This window comes from Amborella trichopoda, chromosome 4 (assembly GCF_054954075.1).
Source record: "Amborella trichopoda isolate Santa Cruz 75 chromosome 4, AtrichopodaSantaCruz75HAP2 v2.0, whole genome shotgun sequence".
Taxonomy (NCBI): Eukaryota; Viridiplantae; Streptophyta; class Magnoliopsida; order Amborellales; family Amborellaceae; genus Amborella; species Amborella trichopoda.
In genome coordinates this window covers 12,006,738-12,024,494 of record NC_142339.1, presented here as the reverse complement: position 1 = coordinate 12,024,494, position 17,757 = coordinate 12,006,738, and the positions used below count along the sequence as shown (strand labels likewise).

The window sequence follows — 17,757 nt, the reverse complement described above, 5'->3', positions numbered from 1 at the left end:
CCAAACCTACTGACACCACTCGCTGGCACCTTAAGAAAAAAAGCTAACTCCTTAATCTATTTGAAAAAAAACGCGTAAGGGACTATATTACCCAAAAAAACCCATGCCTAGCTATCATGTCGTAGTTTCCAATCCTGTTGATACCATTCACTGATACCTTTTAAAAAAAGCTAACTCCTCAAATCTATTTGAAAAACATAAGGTAGGGCCTCTCTTCCCCATGGAATTACCAAATAAAAAAAAGAAAAGAAAACTAACTAGTCAGGAATCGGGCACTTGCTCACATCTTTATGTGAATGGCTTCCCCCAACTCCACATCCACGTGGTGAAATGGGCAAAAATTCCTTACCCTAGATGGGCCTTTTTAAGTCCTTGGCTCTCAACCGGTGATTCAAAAGTCGGCGAGTCGAACCAGACTCGCCTGATTCAACTCGGGAACCGGTTGCCGGTTCCAGTGAAATATCGAAAATCGCCTGGTTTTAGAGAAGAACCGACGATTCCATGCCGTAAATCGCCATGTGACGTCATGATTCTCCCGATTCTTTGATTCATGACGTCATGTCCCGTCTATTCTTTAATGGGAAATTTTGTAAATTTTAAAAAGTACATAAACCTAAGGTCTGCACACCCCGCTACGTGACTCTCTTCACTTCGCACGTGTTGTCCTCATTGGTTACAAAGATGTATTTATTCACTACAACTTCCTTCTACCTCTTCGATATGGGATAATGTGAAGGTATTAACTTAAAACATTAATATATTATATATTTTGTTTGCACTTTTAATACCACTAAGTAGCATTTGGCTTATTGGTTGTCAAGTACGCTATTGGCTCGAATCCCCTTGGGAAGAAAGGCTCGCTTATCAATTATTTTTCTTGTCAAATTATTTTTTTGAGGTCAAATTTTTTTCTTCTAAAAAAAATGAAAGGTTTTTTATCAATTTCGCTTTTTGTCGAAGATAGAAATAGCCCTAAGAAAAGCAGTGAGGCGTATATTGACCTCATCAATAGGATGTATTTGAGAGAAAATAAAACTAAAATACAATACTACAAGCTCTCAAAAAATGACAACTGGGCGTAAAATATAAAATACACACATGACCATTTTAAAATTTTGACCATAAAAACAATTTCCTTTGCAAAAAGAAGGGAGGCTCATATTGTGACCAATCCTATATTTCATGAGCTCATTGAGAGAGAGAAAGGAGGTATAACTAATCCTATATTTCATGACCAATCCTAATGTTTTTTTTTTTCACAGTGAAGGCCACGATGATTGATTTTAAGGTTTTTGGACGCGAGAACTGTATTTTTTGGTGAATTTTAATGTGAGGCTTTAATTACCGCCCTATGAAAACATGTTCCTATACATATTCCAAAGGAGAATGCATACACATTTAAAGGGCAAAGAAAAACATATCCCTTGCCTAACATGCTCAAGAATATAACCTCAAAACCAGCCTCTTTCATCGAAGCACAAATGAAAAAGAGAAGGATTAAAGAAAAAACATCTTGATGACTTCCCTGTCAACGAGGATCGATGAAACCAGACCTCACCTTAACATCCAACCAGCACAGATTCATTTTCTTTTTTTGAGCCATAATATAGTTGGCACAGAATCGTTACGAATTCTACTCAAGGAGACTAAGGCACCGGGTCCAACACCATTATCACTTGCTTGCGATGCCGAACCAGAAAGCCCCTCATCACTGGCATTGCCTTCTCGCTGAGATGCCAAAGAACATGAGCCTATAGAAAGTCACCATGCCCATCAATATGCCCAAGTCCACCCACTTGGAGTACCCCATCTCCATTTGCTATGTCTCTCTCAAAATGCTATCGCCAGTTATGGTGGCTCGCCCTCCGACTAAGCCATTAGGGAAAGTAAGACCCTCAAACTCGATCTTGTATAAACCTTGGTTAGCATACTTGTGGAATGAGATGTAGTACATTGGGTACTTCCAAACGGGCTTAGGCAAGTTGTTAGGTAATCGGAAAAAGCCACCGTTTAGTATCATGATGGCTTGGATACCGGCACCGGTGATGATGCCCATGAGGAAGTTGGGGACAAGACTCGCAACGACCATCATAAGGCTTTCTACAAGCATCATGCACACAAAGAGGATTAGAACAAAATAGAGGAAGTGCTCGGCTCCATCTCGAAGGTGCACCAGGTAGTAGGCGATGGCTCCTGGGATTAGAGAGGTGAGGAAGAGGTAGGGGGTGGAGGAGACGGTGCTCCCTAGCATGTAGGTACCCACGCCGTAGTGTCCATTTAGCCTCTCACCCCCAAAGATCTATGAGAACGAGAATCAATACATGAGAGAGACTCTAGTTAATTGCATCTCAGGCTATTAAAGAGTAATTTAATTTTGAGGCAAATATTATATCAAACCTCTTATAAAATCATTAAAAGGGTCAAATCATCTTTATTAGTATTTTAGGGCATTTGTTTTGTCACTTAGATATTTCTTTATAAAGTTTTTAAAAAATTCTCAAATAAATTGTCATTTGACCTCTAAAAGACTTCACCTGAATTATGAAAATACTTGTAGTTGTTCCACACTGCAAACAAGGAACTTTGGAATTAGTGGTGCGGAACAACTAGGTGTATTTTTGTTATCGAACCGGTTTCTATGCGGCCAAGCCCGCATATGTAGAAATACGGGCTTATTAACATATCTATTTTTGAGATGGAGTTTAGGGCTTAATTTTTAAGGACATGTAATCTCTAACATGGAGATCATGAATATGAAAAAAGTAAGTCAATTTAAAAAACTAGAAATAATAATTATAGTAAGAAAATATTTTGATGGTTAGTTTCCATTGTTTTTAGGTGAAACACCTACATGTATCCATCTTTAAGATAGATGCTTTAGTCTTTTTGGATGACATATGTAGTCATGCGGTCTAGCCCGCATGAGACAATTTTCCTTTTATTATTCTATTACAAACCTAGAACCAGTTGTTCCACAAAATTACTAATGCTGAAGAATGTAAATACAAAATAACTTGAGATATTTTCATCATTCAGATGGGTCTCTTGAGGGTTAAATTACTAAAATGTCCTTCATATTCTTCATTTCCAATCCTGAACAAGCGCAATATGGATATTTTTTAAATTTTTTGAGGATGTATCTAAGTGAAATGATAACATAAAATATGCTATCAAATGTTAATATAAATGATTTTGATTTCTTTTAATGATTTTATTAGAAATTTCATCCCCTTTAATGGTATTTTCCCATTCATTTTATGTGGTATTATGTATTTTAACAAACAAAAGTTTAGGAATATTAAATTCATAAGTTGTTTGGAAAATTTAGAAAAGTAGGAAATTTAGCACACATGCGAGCATTCTAGTCTTATTTTTTGTGGAATTCTTTATCTTTTTGGTTAATGTTGTTACTCAAATAGCATTTCATACCATCATTAGAGCCTTATCCAAACTACTTAGGGTTGGCTACAAATCCTATTCCGTGCCATTTCATATCAACATATCTAAAATAGGGAGTGCAGTGAAATGAATTTGGGGAGCTATCTAATGGAAATCTTGACCAATATAGTTGGGAGGAATAAGGCTTGCGGTTAATTAGTTAGCAATTGACATTTGCAATGTTTGTTCTATTTCTATTGTTCTCCCTTTGCCTATTTCCAACTATGTTTACCAAAACAGAAAAAAAAAATGCATGAGTAATTTTTTCATGTAAGTTAGTTGCATATGTAAATATTTTTCATATAAATATTTTCCTATCAGATTTAACGACCCCTAAGCTCTAAGTTTTTGATATAGGTTCATGGTACCCCAATCCTTGATGCCTTCTTTAGTATTCTAATTGAGGTATCATTTTTACATTCTATTGGATCATCATTATAGTTGTAAAAGAAAAAGAAAAACTCAAAGATAGTAATTAAAAGGGACCTTCATGTCCTCTACAAAGGAGGGGAAGCCTCCAATCGCCATGAACGTCAAGAATTCTGCAACAAACATGAGCATGGACCCTCTCGCCTACAACATTTGCCAGCCAAAAACATAAGAAAACCATGGTATCAAGGAGGTAGAAAGCAAAGGTGGTTCAACTTTTGATTGAAGCTTAAGGATCACACTAACCTGAATAGAGCCAAAGCTGTGGCCAATGTCAAAGAAGATGGTACCTATACACGAGCTTAATGCAATGTATATTACTAGCCGCAACCAGTAGTAACCCAAATCCCTATACATATTCACAAAAGATCTTCTTGTTAAGGTGGATGCTTGTGTAAAAAAGCTTGCTTGGCTCTCTTTCCTTGTCAATGCTTCTCCCTCCTATAACACATCTTTCAAGGGTTAGACATAGAGAGAGAGTCGGGGCTAAAACGTTACCCAATCCAAATCTGAAACTTTTGAAAGTTTGGATGCTATTCGGATATTGATCCAAGATTTAGATCCAAAGCTTTTGGGTTGGATCCGGGTATAGGTGGATCCGATTCGGATCGGACCCAGTTTTTAAAAATTATATATATAGAGAGAGAGAGGAAAAAGATCATATCAGCTTATGGGCTGACTGCTACAGTGTCAATCAATGGCTCAGATTGAATCTGGGTTGATCTAACGGACACGACCTCATTTCGTATTTGAATTTTTATTTTTTTCACAAATCAAAATCACTTAAAATTTTAAGCATTCATTCTTCTCATCAAGGCGCACCTAATAAAAATAGTCATTCGTAAAATATAAATTGACCAAAAGACCCCCTGAAAAACTTTAGGGGTATTTTGGTCAATTTGTATTTTATGATTTTTTTATATTTTTATTATATTATTCTATTTTTGATGATCAAAAGCTCAAAACTTCAAGTGATTTGGATTTTATTTTTTTAAAAAAAAAGCTAAAAATTCAAATACGAAATGATGTCGTGACCATTGGATCAGGCCCAGATTCAATTTGGGCCGTTGGCTGACACTGTAGCTGTAAGCTCGTGGGCTGATAGGATCCTTTCCCATATGAAATATATTGTAAGACACCTATAGGCGAAAATGAACAGTCAATTCGTCTACCCTCAGCACCATCCAAACTTCATTGCACGGTCACAGTTGTTCAGTAGTGTTTCAAATTTCATTTTTTTTACTAATCAGAATGATGTGAAATTTGGAGCATGTGTACATCTTAGTGAGGCGCACCTAATAAAAATATGAAAAAAATAATTCACAAACTATAAATTGACCAAAGAACCTCTGTAAATATTTTATGGTATTTTGATCAAGTTATATTTTACGAATTATTGTTTTCTTATTTTTATTCAGTGTGCCTCACTAAGATGTACACTAGCTCCAAATTTTAAGTAATTTGGATTTGTAGAAAAAAAATTAAAATTAAAAAACTACCGGAGAATTATTACCGTGCGATGAAGTTTGGATGGTAGGCAAAATCACTGTTCATTTTCACCTATAGGCATTGGGAAGAGTTTTCCATATATATATATATATATATATATATATATATATATATATATATATATATATATGGAAGAGACTACAAAACGCCTATAGAAAAAAATGAACAGTGATTTCACCTACCCTCATCACCGTCCAAAGATCATCGCATGGTTACGATAGTCAGATTGTGTTTCACTTTTTGTTTTTCATTTTTTTCTACAAATCAGAATGATCTGAAATTTGGAGCTTGTGTTCATAAAAAATAGCTGAAATCTACGAAAAATATCATAAAATTACATGAAAAAATTGACAAAAATACCCCAAAAGCATTTCTAGGGTATTTTAGTTAATTTGGTTTTCACGAATTATTATTTTTTATATTTTTATTAGGTGTGCCTCACTAATATATATACACACTTCAAATTTTATATCATTTTGATTTGTAGAAAAAAATAAAAAATAAAATATTATTGGACAATTGTGACCGTGCGATGAACTTTGGATGGTGATGAGGGAAGGTAAAATCACTGTTCATTTTTGCTTATAGGAATGACTTGAAATTTGGAGCATATAGTCATTAAAAATAGGGGAATCATTGAAAAATGTAAAAAAAATATTTTACAAGTAAAACATTGACTAAAATACCCCTGAAAAGTTATGGGGGTATTTTGGTAAATTTTATTTTCACGGATAATTGTTTTTATATTTTTATTAGATGCGCCTCAGTAAGATGTACACACACTCCAAATTTCAGGCCATTCTGATTTGTAGAAAAAAAATAAAAAATAGGACAACCATGACCGCAAGATGAAATTTGGACGGTGATGAGGGTAGGCAAAAAAAACTTGAAAATCTTGAAAATTAACAGTCCAAAAATGAGTTATAGGATGTAGTTGTATTTTAAAACTTGAAATATATTTTTTTCTCATGTCCATGCATCTATATGCCGAGATGATCAATTTGATGATATTTGAGCATCAAAGCAACCTCTTCTAGTAAAAGTTTTTAGGTGGGCTCTAATTTGATTGTTTAGACCCTCGGCTCTATATAAAATTTTTCCATAATATAATTATATTTCAACTTTATAATAGACTTTGGATTTGGATCTAGATTTGAATATTTGCGATCCAATGAATACTTTTAGGATTTGGGTCCGAACGCGATCCGAAAAAATCTAGAGAGAGAGAAAGAGGAAGAGAGAGGTGTGTCTTACCCACTTGGAGATGTCAGCTACAAGAGCAAGGACTTGGTTGGCGATGGTAGAATTGTAAGAGTTAACTAAGATATCAATCGCCTTAGCAGCTTCTGTTGCCTTGGCGTCGGGACCTTGTTCAATATCCTAAGGAAGCAACAACCTCGGACTAACACACACCCACACTAGTGCCTGGTAAGGGATGGCCTGGCCTGGCTCAAAAATAATTGGAGCCCAGTGGGCCACTAGGCTGATCTCTTCAGAAAAATATCAAAATAGTGGTTGGTATCAAATAGGGGGTCATAAGATTGCAAATTACAATTGGGAGCATGCTTTTAAATTATGTATCAATCAGGTATTTTTTAAAAAATAAATATTGTAAAGGGTTTTCAACCTTGACGGTACTCAGCCTACAAGCCCAACCACCCGCCCTTTCCATTCGAAACCTTACCCACATATACACAAAAGATAGAGAGCTTATGCATATTCCCATTACTTTCTCGTTTCTTTTTTAAAATCACATATTCCTGTTACCTTGTCAAAATCGGTGTTGATGGTGTGGAGGAAGTTATCCGATGGGTTTCTCAATGAAGGGCAAGGCAAGCCATTGAGTGTAAAAAGTCATTTGCTTCGGAGGCTTGGCCAAAAAACAGAGTCCTCCCAGTGGAGAACAGGCATAGTGTGTTGAAGAGGCCGAAGACCTCAGCACTAGGCTGGTGTATCGAAGCAACTACAGTTCGATCATCATGCTGGGCCAAACGAGCAATTCGAGTCATGACTTGGTAAGAGGCAGCACTGTCGAGCCCACTAGTGGGCTCATCATGAAAGAGAAGGCTGGGCCTCGCGAGGATCTCAATACAAATGCTCACTCTTCTCTTTTTGCCACCATTGAGTCCCTTGACCCCCCAGCCCCCAATCCTTGTGTGCATTGTGTCTTGTAAACCCATCTCTTGAATGGTTATCTCAGCCCTCCCCTTCTTTTGAGAGCTCGACATGGTGGAGCTGGGCTGAGTAGTACACCGCTTCCCATACTGTTAGAGTGCTCATAAGCGCATCATCCTGGGTCACATAAGCCTATATCCCAAAAAATAATTGAGCATATATATATATATATATATATATATATATATTAGAAAATAGTTGGGATAGGACTCTAACGATGATGATAATTAGAAATTGGATGTGATTGATGTTCATGGGTCCCTTGCATCTGATATGCATGGTTTATCTTGCACAATAGTAACATGCATAGTCTTCTAAATAATGAGAATGATATAAGGCCTTGGTGGTAATATTGTTGAACTCCATGATGAGGTCTCTGACTCCATTCTACTTACCACTTTGAGAATGGGTTAGGGCCTTAGCAGTAGTACCAGCGATCTTTATGATGAAGTCTTTGACTCCATTCTTACCAAAGGGTAAGGCCTCCCATATCCCCACTATCTTACCTTATTTTTCTTTTCTTTTCTTTTTTTTTTCTAAATAATGAAAGGTCGATATTAACTCTATCGAGTTGAGTGCCCATCATCAAGAATTATGGTTTATCTCGACTCTTCGTGTTTTTTTTTTGGGTAATTCAGTGGAGAAGACAAGCCCCTACCTATTTTTCAATAGATTGGAGTTACATTTTGAAGGTGTTAACTGGTAGTGTCAATGGTAGGAATGACTACCACAATGTAGGAACTGGGTGTGGGGATGCTACCACCACGACCCCAGTGCCTTTCCTTGGTTTATCTCGACTCTTATGTCACTAAATGGACCACAGATGTTCCGGTGCCTTTCAAAGGATTTTTAGATCTCTAATTTCTAAAGGATTTTTGGGTTATTTTCCTAAAATTTTCTTAGCTTTTGACTTATGAAAGTCTAGAGGGGTTTATATAGGCCTCAAACTGGTGTCTAATCCAATTAGAATTGGGGGTAAATCTATCTTTAGGCTTGATGATAGGATTTGACTAGTTGATTGGGCAAAGTAATTAGACCTCTACAGGTTTTAAGATTTTAGAATACTCCCAAAAAACACCTTCCAGAAGTAAAATCCAAAGTTCGGCCAATATCGAAAAGTGTTAGTTTGAACCAATGGTTTAAAAAACGGATCGATGACCCGGATCGGGCTTCCAAAAAACCGATCCGGATCGGCGAATCGGCGATCCGGATCGGGAATCGGGTGAATCGGTCAGAGTAAAACTTAAAAAAAATTCGAAAAAATTATTAAAATTCATTATAAATATTGTTTTTTAGGAATTCAATAAAAAATGAGGGTACTCCATTAAGAATTTTCATGTTTTTGAATGAATATGCGAATATTGATATGTTCTTTCCCTGTATGAACCGCCATTCAGCATTTAATTTACAGTATTTCGTGCTCATTCGTACACTGTTGCTGTTGGGACTCGATATGTGAATAATATGGCTGGGATAGGGTGGCCTCAGAATCATCATCTCTCTCGTTTTCTCTTTGAATAATATGGATTAAAAAAATAAATAAATAAATTTTCAAAAAAATCGATCATGGATTAAAAAAAAAATCACAAATTTTCAAAAAATTTTATCATGGATTACAAAAAAAAATTCGATCATGGATTAAACAAAAAAAATCACAAATTTTCAAAAAATTCAATCATGGATTACATAAAATTCGATCATGGATTACATAAAATTCGATCATGGATTACATAAAATTCGATCATGGATTACAAAAAAAAACAAACAAAAAAAACAAACAAAAAAAAACAAAAAATTCAATCGTGGATTACAAAAAAAGAAAAAAATAGTTCGATCATGGATTACAAAAAATTCAATCATGAATTACAAAAAACTCTATCATGGGTTACAAAAAAAGCAAAAAACAAAAAATTCAATCATGGATTACAAAAAAAAAAACAAACATTTCGATCATGGATTACAAAAAAAAAACAAACATTTCGATCATGTATTACAAAACATTCGATCATGGATTACAAAAAATTCTATCATGGGTTACAAAAAAAAAAAAAAAACAAAAAAATCGATCATGGATTACAAGAAAAGAAAACAAACATTTCGATCATGGATTACAAAAAATTCTATTATGGGTTACAAAAAACCAAAAAATTTGATCATGGATTGCAAAAAAACAAAAACAATTCGATCGTGGATTACAAAAAAATCGATCAAGTATGACAAAAAAATCTATCATGGATTACCAAAAAAAAAAAAAAAAAAAAAAAAAAAAATTCCATATGGAATCGCCGATTTACTATTCAGACTTGCCGATACCGTACAGTGAATCGGCGATTCACTGTACAGAATCGTCCGGTTCTCTCTAGAACCGGATAATTTCTGATTTTTTGGGCGATCCGGTCCCTTTTCACGATTTCCGAGTCGAACCGGGCGAGTCCGATTCAACTCGGCGTTTTTTAAAACGCTGGTTTGAACAATAGATAGTTTCCCAAAAATTTCGATCCAGTTCTGGGTTTGTGGCGAAATATCGCATCGTGAGCCCATTGGGCCAACTAGAGCATATTGTAGTGCTGGCTTGATCTGGCCGAAAATCTCCTAGATGATGCTAGACAGCTTCCTGATCTCTTTAATGGTAGTTTGATCCAATTTGAAGGTGTTTATGTGGTTCTGATTTGAGGTTTTCGATGGTTTGCATGTTGTTCTGGATAGATCTGGATCAATAATAACATATTTAGACACATTTGGGTTGTTTTTTCTAGATTGGTTAGATTTTGACTAGATTTAGGAATATTTTCTTAGATTTGATGGTTTAGGGAATATTCCCTAGCGATTCCTAGAGACTGTGGACTATGGTGTGCCTATGAAGCTAGTGTGGTCCGCAAGGATTTAAAGCCATAGTTTATGAGAATTCTTTTAGCCAAAATTTTAAGGAGGTGTCTACAGTAAATATTTTATTTTTATTTGTTAAGTTCTTAATTTAAAAAAAATAAGAAATATACTTTTGAAATTAATAATTTTTAGCAAATTTTTATATTTTGAAAATAGGTTATTAGAAAATACGTTATCCTTCTACATTAGAGTTTTTATGAGTAAAGTTTATCTATTTATGCATTAAATTTAAATTCTTAAACTATATGGAGCTCCTTGATTTATATTTCGAAGAAAAAGGTCTCGAGTTAGCCTTGTTAGTTGGTGTTTCAAGATTGGAGGTCTATGTGGACTCGCAGCTGGTGGCCAACCAGATTAATGAGATTGACCAGGTTAAGGAGCCACGCTTGTTGCCTTACAAAAGGAAGGCAGTTCGTTTGTTGGGGCGGTTTGAATATGCGACCGTCGGACATGTCTCCAGGTCGCGAAACAGATACGCAGATTGTCTTGCCACGCTGGCATCCAAGCTTGGAGCCGTGGATGGAGACGGGTCGAGAACGGCCGTCTCAGGGAAAAGACAGAATTCCTTGCAGAGGATCTGGGGGAAAGACCGACCACGCGGGGATGCCTGATGGTCGAGGATGCAGAGGATTTTTCCAGCCCTTGGTTGATTACATCGCCTACGGTAGGCTACCGGAGAACAAGTTGGAAGCTCAGTCTATCAAAAAGAATAAGGTATGCCTTCTCGTCTGGGGTGCTGTACAAGCGAGGTTTTGATAGAGTATGATAAGGAATATGACATTTTAAAATTTTAAAATTTTAAAATTTAAATTTTTAATTTTATTAGTCAATAGAATTTGTTCTAATTTAAATTGTGAAATTTAAAAAGCAAAACAATAAAACTATCTATTGTGAATAATAGCTTACGAGGCTGCAGGCCCCCACTAAACATACTCGTTTATAGAAGGAAAAAAATCTATATAAGGTGTCAATATTACAATATATAAGTTAGGTGTGTCTCAAACACCCACCGAAAAATGTTAAAAAATGTTATTTTGATGCCTGAAGACCTTCAATTAAACATTTCGACCTTATAATGTATGGATACGAAAAAAATATATACACATATTCCAAGTTCTGGAAATAATGCAATCTGTAACGCATTATTTTGGACCTTCCAAAATTTCAAGTATTTTATTCACACCCAATTTAGAGTTTTAAATTAAAATTATATTTGTGTATAAAAATAAATTCTCGGGCTATCACACTAGAACTGCATCTTCCAATAGAATTAAGTGATACCTTTTACTGAGATTGTGCAAGATCGGCCATATATAATGGCATCGAAGGAATAGCTTGCAATTAAATGAGCTTTGCTCGAGCTATGCACTAATAAGAGCCCACTAATATTTTGTAATCCCAATTATCATATTAAATTACATGTTGGAATTCCAATTATCATACTAAATTGCACAGCTGACCTCTATGGGTAATCTGGGTATACAGCCTTGCTTTTATTTATGTGAAAAAAAGTAAAATATTTTGTATTTTAATTATTTTAAAGCGACTTCTGCTAACTTTTACCACTTCTTAGATATGTGGGTTTTACTAAAAGGGAAAAAGTTTGTATAAAGCTTAGGTTCTAAACAATCAAATTTGAGCCTACTTCAAAAATTTCATTAGAAGAGGTCGCTTTGATGCCCAAATATCTTCAAATTGTTCATCTCGACATCAATATACATGGACATGAGAAAAAAATGGATTGCAAGGTTTGGAAATGGGTGCAGTTGGCATACAGATTCATCCGTAGCTGTAGAGGTAAAGTGCACCTTCAAATTTTATCATGGTATATAATTTTGATATAAAATGTTCTTAGGATTATCTCAAAATCTATTTTTATATCTAATTATAAAATTTTCAATGTCAAATATGGTTAAAATCAAGTAGATCTACAAACATATGAAAAACTTGAAAATGGATGGTGTAGATAATATGCTGTAAAACGCACTATTTTTGAGACTTAAAATCTTTTATTTTTCATAGTCATACATATCAATTTCGAGATGATCAATCAAAGGGTTTTTCAATATTAAAACTACCTTTTCCGATGGATTTTTGAGATGCATCCCTAGTTCTACATGTTAAGGTTACAACCTTATAAAAAGTTTTTCCTTTGGAAATATCGTATTTTGTAATACATGTGTGGACCATCAATTTTCAAGATGTTCAAGTTTTCATAGATATATCAATCTACACTATTTTTGAAGATTTAAACTTTATAAATAAATATAAAAATATATTTTAAAGCTGTCACAAAGATTTTCATTATTGAAACCACAATTCTCCATATTATTTGAAGGTAGACTCTAATTTGATTATTTAGAGCCTAGGCTCTATACAAACCGTACCTTATTGGGCCCCTCTAAATCTAAAAATAGGGAGGAACCAAGTCGACAACTTTGTTACGCTTAAAATTAGGGAAGGAAAATAGCCGGCTTGGGCTGGAGGAGCCTTCGCCCAAGTAAACTTAAAGAAAACCAAAATAAAAAAGATAAAAGCAAAATAGGACCATGACAGGCCTCTCTTGCCTTGGTCTTGGCCCGAGGTTCGGGCTATTGTGGCCTATGCCCTAGTTTTTTAAGGCCAAGTTGACTTGTTTGGGCTGCTACTATTAGGGAAGGCAACAGGCCGGGGCGAGCTTTGGCCCAGGTAAAATTAAAGAAAACCAAAACAAAAAAGATAAAATCAAAGAAAGGGCCAGGCTGGCCCCCTCTTGCCTTAGCCTACGCCCGGACCTCGAGCTAATGTGGCCCATGCCCTAGTTTTTTAAGGCCAGGTTGACTGGGACGGGCCGGTAATTAAAATGATGGAAAAAGAACCTAATGGACCCATGACAGCCAAAAACTATATTAAGCAAATGAATAAACAAAACGAAGTCTAAAGAAAAGCCTCGAACCAGCAAGCGCATCGAGAAGGGTCGACTTTCCGCAACCAAATGGACCCATGAGAGCCAAAAACTCGCTTGGTTGGGCGCACCCATTGAGCCCCCTTAAAATTGTGCGTGCATCCTCTTTCCCATGAGCTACGACACATAGGTTGGTCCACGCTAGTGACACACCGGAACCAGACGAGCCTAGTCGATCCATATCCACTTGAACCGACTGGTGCTTGGTCCTGCCCATTTCGACACTGCTCCCAGAAGTGGGCTTGGAGCGAATATTGCTTGGTTGGAAAGTTGGTGCATAGAGGTGGAAGAAGCGCTTGCTGGTGCCCGATGCAGCTTCCTCAATATCAGAGACTCTTAGGCTCGGGTTTCTTTGAAATGGTTTCGGAGTAATTTCATCAAGGGAGGTGTGGTCTTCGGATTCATCTTGGAAGGGAGGGTGGATGAGGAGAGGGTTTGGAGATTGTGTTGGGCTCGAGCTCGGCATCCATTGTGGGACAGAACGGAGTGAGGCTATTGAGATTGAGAGAGAAAGCGAGATCAACCCAACTTTAGAAGAGGCCGAGACAGATAGGCTGCTCTCTAGAAAAGATTGGGAAACAACTCAAACATGAATCATAACTCTTGAAAAAGATTGAAGGAGGAACTAGAATAGAGATTGAGAGGGGGAGTAAGGGGAATCTGGTTAGGAAGACTGGTCTAATCGCTTTATACTCTAAGAAAATTAGATATGGGCGCTGGTCCCAACTATTTAATCCCAAATCAGTACATTTTCTGTATGAAAGGGGGCCGCCGAAAGGTATGACCAGTTTGGCGGCCCCCCTTTTTTTCCACAACTGCCCACTTGTCGAACGATTATAGCACTGGACAAAATGCTTTTTGCTGAAATTATTCTGTAGGGGAAATTATTTTATGCGGGCTGGAAAGCATTTTTACAATATTTACTTCAGAAGTATAAAGCATCCATCTTAAAGATTGATGCAAATAGGTGGGCCATTTAAAAAAAAGTGTAACTAATTGTCGAAATGTTTTTTTAAAATAATTATTATTTTTAGTTTTCAATTTTTTTTATATCCATAAAATTCATGTTAAATGTTATATATTCTCTAAAAATTAAGATCAAACTATAATTAAAAATATATTTATTGTCCAGCCAGCACTTCTACATTACATAAACTCGCCGCATCGAAACCATGTCCGTGGTAGAGTTTATATCCCCAAGATTTGAGATCGAAACTTTTAAGACGTGTACATCTCCTTCCGGGGTTGTAATTGCGGACAGGCGAGCTGTTATTGTGAAAACAAAAGGGCCCCTCAATAGGGGTGGTCATGGTGATTTACATAGAAAATGTATTCATTTCGTTAAAAATTAGCAGAAGCTCTGTCCGTGCACAATTTTGTCCAAACTCTATTTGATCCATGATATGGTATGCATTACCCTTAATACGTCATACCGTCTCCGTTTGCATCACTGATCTTTTCATGGTCCCCAAATGAAGGACACGGTTTCTATGCTGCCAGCTGGCAAATGGTAGAAATGCTGGTTTGGCAATAATTATATTTTTTAAATATAATTTGATCTTAATTTTTAGTTTAATATATAATCTTTAACATGAAGAAGATGAATATGAAAAAAAAAAAAATTAAAAACAATAATTATATTGAGAAAACATTTGGACAGTTTATTACATTTGTTTTTTGGTGGACTACCTATCCATCTTTATGGGTCGTTTGCAACGTATTATATAAAGGAAAAAGTTTATATCATGATGTAATCATAAAAGGTAGAATTATAGATGCACCTCAAAAACCATCATAGAAGGTTGTTTTAACATAGAAAAACCTTTTAATTGATCATCTCGATATTGAGATGCATGAATATGAAAAAAAAAAATTGAGTCCCAAAAATAGTGTATCTTGCAACATATTATCTTGACCATCTATTTTTAAGATTTTTTTATGTTTATAGATCTACTTGATTTTGAAGATTTTTGGAGTTTAAAATTTTATAATTAGATATAAAATGGATTTTTGGATAATCCTAAGAATTTTATACCTTTTTTTTAAAAAAAAAATTCAAAATTTAAAATTTATCAAAACTTACATCAAGGAAACTACATTATAAGCGATCAGAATAGTATCCAAATCCACTCCCCTCTTAGCAAATAAATCAACCATTTCATTTGCCTCCATGTACACACGTGCTAAGGAAAGAGTCAAAGATGACATCAAATCAAAGATTTGCAAGCCCTTCAGTTTAAGTTGCCAAGGGAAATGTTGTTCTTCCTTACAACATTTAATAACATTCAGTGAATCCACTTCAATAATAAATCTACCTCCATAATTTCTGGTCACTAATAATTTCAAACCATGGAAGATAACAAGTAATTCATCATGGTTTGTCGTAGTAACTCCACACGGGTCCGCATATGCAACTATTACCTTTCTTTGCTAATCACGAACCACTCCACCGAATCCAATTGGGCGTGGGTTGCCCAAAGAGCTACCATCAAAATTTAATTTTGAAATTCCTTGGTCTGATGGCTTCCATCTAACGCTTGGTCTATTTCTAGGCACATCCTGTTGAAATAGATTAGAAAGATTAATCATAACATCGGTCTTAGATATTCCCCTTCCTTCCTTAGTAACTGACAACCAAGACCATAGAGATAGTTTGATGTTGTTTAACACCCTTTCAAAGCTACAAACCACCCCTTTAAATGTTCTTTGGTTCCTCTACAACTAAACTTCCCACAAGATAACTCCCCGTAGAATCTTTCAAATAGATCCTCCAATTTTCAATAAAAGCACTTTCATTTGAGTTATCAAATACAAAGCCTATTGTGGTAAAATTAGATTTATCCTTATCATTTGAAAACACCACCACCAAATTTTGGATATGAATAAGCAATGAATAAACAAGTGTGCCTTAGACTCGTCATCTTCCTTACACATTAAGTACACCTTCGTGATTATCTTCCCTCTCTTAATCAGATTATCAACACTAAGAACTTTATCTTGAGCCGCTAACCAAAGGAACACTTGCACTATATGAGGAAGACGCCATCTCCAAATTTACGAAATCTTAGGAAGATTCCATCACACTCTATCAAAGAAGAGAAGCTTGTAAACAGATTTGACAAAAAACTGCACATCATTTTCTATTTCCTACACCAATTCGTCCTCATTATGTTGCATGATAACTATAGGCTCAAGGTTCTACAAAATGTTGATGAGCGGCAAATAAAGATAACTTTGAATTCTATCATAAGGGAAGGTGATGTTCCAACTAATCTTATCACCTCTAACTTCTACTAAAATTTAGCTTGAGGGGACCTGAACTTTTCAAATAAAAGAGGATAAGCATATTTTAAGGGTAGATCTCCCAACCACTTGTGATGTCAGAAAGATACCGAAGCTCTCGAACCAGCGAACCACCTGACATCACGATCTACCACATGCTTCAATAAGTTTTTACATCAAAATTATATGTTATGATAAATTTTGGAGGTGTGCCTAATTGGATTGTTTAAGGTTGCAACCTTATAGAAACCACAATGTTATATAAATATGAATAGCCTAGTATTGACCCCTCATGAATAACCTAGTATTGACCGCATATGAGTTGTTTGGCTGCATTTCATAAGGATGAAGTTTCTATAGGGCTGCTGCTCTATTTGTTGAAGTTTGGCTGCGGCCATCAGCACGGTCCATATGCAGCCATCCACACGGTCCATATATTTGGGCGGTGCATATTTTACACAGTAGCGAATGAAGGAAACTGGGATTTCCCATTCTCCAGTTTACTCTTTTTTTTATAATTATTTTATCTTACCATCTTGCTACCTACTTTTGGGTGGTTTCCCTCACCAGGAGAGTGAATGGAAGCTGATAAATAGAACACCCTCTCAATAGTTTTCCTTCGTGCACGATTTTTCTCCATGGAATGTAGGTCTCTCTACCTTCTCTCATTATAACCTATTCTGAAGAATCCATGCACCACCCAGATGAGGGAAAGTAGACATGATAGAGAAAAAGGAGAGAAAAGAGCCCACGAGTAGAGGCAGATCGGTCTTATTGTTAGTTGCTTGGCTTGCGATTTCATAGTTATTGAATTGAAGTCTCCTTTTGAGTTCTTTGGAAGCATTTTGAGGGTGAAGATTGGCTGAGGTTACCATTGTCTAAAGCCTCATTTGTCATATCCATAAGAAAAACGCATATACAACACAGAGTGACAGAGCGTCTATGTTTCTTTTTGCAAATACAAAATATGAAATTAAAAATCATAGAGGTCCTTTGATTATGCCAATTTCACTCTACTAAATTGTTCTTTCATGTCAAATTAAGAACCTTGATTTGGGGAAAAAAAGCCTAATTCAAGATAGCTCTCTATTAAA

The 17,757-nt window shown here is 35.8% G+C and overlaps 1 pseudogene across 1 annotated transcript; it reads right to left on the bottom strand.

Moving 5' to 3' along the window:
• Positions 1–1,489: 1,489 nt before the first annotated feature.
• On the bottom strand, positions 1,490–10,889 carry LOC110008349 (ABC transporter G family member 1-like; annotated as a pseudogene). Its single transcript, XR_016053966.1, has 5 exons — positions 10,788–10,889; positions 7,106–7,683; positions 4,114–4,216; positions 3,925–4,011; positions 1,490–2,299 (listed from the first exon to the last, which is right to left on the bottom strand). The product of XR_016053966.1 is annotated as an ABC transporter G family member 1-like (transcript).
• Positions 10,890–17,757: the final 6,868 nt, after the last annotated feature.